Consider the following 4,253-nt stretch of genomic DNA (forward strand, 5'->3'; position numbering starts at 1 on the left):
TTAGTTTGGCCCCTAAACCACTTCATCAGAAAACGCACCACCTTGTCTTTGTTAGATGTTATTATTATTATTATTATTATTATTATTATTATTATTATTATTATTTTCCTCAACTATCCAGACCTGTGTGTTTGTTTGTGTGTGTTTGTTTGTTTGTTTGTGTGCGTTTGTGTGTGTGTGTGTGTGTGAGAGAACTTTGTACGTGTGTGTGCATGTGGCTTTTGATTTAAAAAAAGCATCTGGGAAATTACATTTTCTCTGCCTGTTTGAAATGACATACAGATGTAGGATCTTAATTGGATCACTCTTGTGTTGATGAGAATATTCCTGCAAAGCAAACTTGTAGTGTATTTGAGTTTTTAAAAGGGGTTCTAAAGTTTGTAAATTCGTTTTTGACATTTCAGACTTGATTTGCCCTAATGAAACTTGTATCCACACCTACACACATCTATATGTTTTATAATCCACTTATAAATCACATTTCCTGTTGCTGCAGGATTATTTGCCTGCTGTACCAAACTGTGTGTGTGTGTGTGGCTCAAATCAAGATCCTACATCTGTAGTGCCGAGTGGACAGCTGCATTGTCCACACACAGAGGACTCTTCTAGGAGATCCTGATCCTGATAAATGAGATAGCATGGCCCTGCAACAAGACAGCAGAGGCTTAAAGAGGCCTGAAGTGTGTGTGTGTGTGTGTGTGTGTGTGTGTGTGTGTGTGTGTGTGTGTGTGTGTGTGTGTGTGTGTGTGTGTGTGTGTGTGTGTGTGTGTGTGTGTGTGTGTGTGTGTGTGTGTGTGTATGCGTGTGTGTGTGTGTGTGTGTGTATGCGTGTGTGTGCGTATGTGTGCGTGTGTGTGCGTGTGTGTGTGTGTGTGTGTGTGTGTGTGTGTGTGTGTGTGTGTGTGTGTGTGTGTGTGTGTGTGTGTGTGTGTGTGTGTGTGCGTGTGTGCGTGTGCGCGTGTGCGTGTGCGCGTGTGCGCGTGTGCGTGTGCGTGTGTGTGTGTGTGTGTGTGTGTGTGTGTATGCGTGTGTGTGTGTGTGCGTGTGTGTGTATGCGTGTGTGTGTGTGTGTGTGTGTGTGTGTGTGTGTGTGTGTGTGTGTGTGTGTGTGTGTGTGTGTGTGTGTGTGTGTGTGTGTGTGTGTGTGTGCGTGTGCGCGTGTGCGTGCGTGCGTGCGTGCGTGCGTGTGTCAGTCAGGAGTGGCCCAAATCTTCTGCAGCTAACCTAGTTGTCTTGTGAGGACACACACACACACACATATGGGTCTTTCTTAAATAGTGAGGACCTTGACACAGGACCTTCAAATTAGGAATATAAATTCAGATACAATTGGGAACAAACAGAAACCTCATTCGAAAAATAAGTGGTCAAATAAACACAGATATCACTACAAAACTTGGCTCTGCTGTCTACTATAGATATACAGGCTCTGCTGTCTAATATAGATATACAGGCTCTGCTGTCTAATATAGATATACAGGCTCTGCTGTCTAATATAGATATACAGGCTCTGCTGTCTAATATAGATATACAGGCTCTGCTGTCTAATATAGATATACAGAATCTGCTGTCTAATATAGATATACAGGCTCTGCTGTCTAATATAGATATACAGGCTCTGCTGTCTAATATAGATATACAGGCTCTGCTGTCTAATATAAATATACAGGCTCTGCTGTCTAATATAGATATACAGGCTCTGCTGTCTAATATAGATATACAGGCTCTGCTGTCTAATATAGATATACAGGCTCTGCTGTCTAATATAGATATACAGGCTCTGCTGTCTAATATAGATATACAGGCTCTGCTGTCTAATATAGATATACAGGCTCTGCTGTCTAATATAGATATACAGGCTCTGCTGTCTAATATAGATATACAGGCTCTGCTGTCTAATATAGATATACAGGCTCTGCTGTCTAATATAGATATACATAATCTGCTGTCTAATATAGATATACAGGCTCAGCTGTCTAATATAGATATACCGGCTCTGCTGTCTAATATAGATATACAGGCTCTGCTGTCTAATGTAGATATACAGGCTCTGCTGTCTTAATATAGATATACAGGCTCTGCTGTCTAATATAGATATACAGGCTCAGCTGTCTAATATAGATATACAGGCTCTGCTGTCTAATATAGATATACAGAATCTGCTGTCTAATATAGATATACAGGCTCTGCTGTCTACTGTAGATATACAGGCTCTGCTGTCTTAATATAGATATACAGGCTCTGCTGTCTAATATAGATATACAGGCTCTGCTGTCTACTATAGATATACAGAATCTGCTGTCTAATATAGATATACAGGCTCTGCTGTCTTAATATAGATATACAGAATCTGCTGTCTAATATAGATATACAGGCTCTGCTGTCTACTATAGATATACAGGCTCAGCTGTCCTCTTGTCAAGGTGTCTGTGATAGAGATGGCTGGTTAGTGGTAAGCAAAGTGTGATACTTCCTAATCCTCCCTCCCCTCTCCTCTCCTCTCCTCTCCTCTCCCCTCCTCTTCCACCCCCCCCTCTCCTCTTCCCTCCTCTCTTCGCCTCTTCTCTCCTCTCCTCTCCCCTCCTCTTCCACCCCCCCTCTCCTTTTCCCATCCTCTCCTCTCCTCTTCCCTCCCCTCCCCTCCTCTCCTCTCCTCTCCTCTCCCCTCCTCTCCTCATCCCTCCTCTCCCCTCCCCTCCTCTCCTCTCCTCTCCTCTCCTCTCCCCTCCCCTCCTCTCCCCTCCTCTCCCTCCTCTCCTCTACCCCCTCTCCTCTTCCCTCCTCCCCCCTCCTCTCCCCTCCTCTCCCCTCTCCCCTCCCCTCCTCTTCCCTCCTCTCCTCTTCCCTCCCCCCCTCCTCTCCTCTACTCTCCTCTCCCCTCCTCTCCCCTCTCCTATCCCCTCATCTCCTCTTCCTTCGTCTCCTCTCCTCCCTTCCCCCTTCGCTCCTCTCCTCTTCCCTCCTCCGTCCTCCTCTCCCCTCATCTCCCCTCTCCCCTCCCCTCCTCTTCCCTCCTATCCCCTCCCCTCATCTCCTCTTCCCTTGTCTCCTCTCATCCCCTCCCCCTTCTCTCCCCTCCTCTCCCTCATCCCCTTCCCTCCCCTCCTATTCCCTCCTTTCCCCTCCCCCTCCTCTCCTATTCCCTCCTCTCCCCTCCCCTCCTCTCCCTTCCCCTCCTCTTCCCTCCTCTCCTCTTCCCTCTCTCTCCTCTTCCCTCCTCTCCTCTCCCCTCCCCTCCCCTCCCCTCCCCTCCCCTCCCCTCCCCTCCTCTCCTCTCTTCTCTTCTCCTCTCCCTTCCACTCCTCTCCCCTCTCCTCCCCTCCTCTCCTCTCCCCTCCCCTCCCCTCCCCTCCCCTCCCCTCCTCTCCCCTCCTCTCCTCTCTTCTCTTCTCCTCTCCCTTCCACTCCTCTCCCCTCTCCTCCCCTCCTCTCCTCTTCCCTCCCCTCCCCTCCCCTCCTCTCCCCTCCCCTCCTCTCCTATTCCCTCCTCTCCCCTCCTCTCCTCTCCCTTCCCCTCCTCTTCCCTCCTCTCCTCTTCCCTCCTCTCCTATTCCCTCCTCTCCTCTCCCCTCCCCTCCCCTCCCCTCCTCTCCCCTCCTCTCCTCTCTTCTCTTCTCCTCTCCCTTCCACTCCTCTCCCCTCCCCTCCCCTCCACTCCTCTCCCCTCCCCTCCCCTCCACTCCTCTCCCCTCCCCTCCCCTCCACTCCTCTCCCCTCCCCTCCCCTCCTCTCCTCTCCCCTCCCCTCCTCTCCTCTTCCCTCCCCTCCCCCTTCTCTCCTCTCCTCTTACCTCCTCTTCCTTCCCCTCCCCTCCTCTCACCTCCTCTCCTCTCACCTCCTCTCCTCTCCCCTCCTCTCCTCTTCCCTCCTCTCCTCTTCCCTCCTGTCCTCTCCCCTCCCCCTTCTCTCCTCTCCTCTTACCTCCTCTTCCTTCCCCTCCCCTCCTCTCCCCTCCCCCTTCTCTCCTCTCCTCTTCCCTCCTCTCCTCTCCCCTCCCCCTTCTCTCCTCTCCTCTTACCTCCTCTTCCTTCCCCTCCCCTCCTCTCACCTCTCCTCCTCTCCTCTCCCCTCCTCTTCCCTCCACTCCTCTCCTATTCCCTCCTCTTCTCCTCTCCCCTCCACTCCTCTCTCCTCCTCTCCTATTCCCTCTCCCCTCCTCTCCTATTCCCTCCTCTCCTCTCTTCTCTTCTCCTCTCCCCTCCACTCCTCTCCCCTCCCCTCCTCTCCTATTCCCTCCTCTCCCCTCCACTCCT

The sequence above is a fragment of the Salvelinus fontinalis genome, chromosome 16 (genome assembly GCF_029448725.1).
Source record: "Salvelinus fontinalis isolate EN_2023a chromosome 16, ASM2944872v1, whole genome shotgun sequence".
Lineage (NCBI taxonomy): Eukaryota > Metazoa > Chordata > Actinopteri > Salmoniformes > Salmonidae > Salvelinus > Salvelinus fontinalis.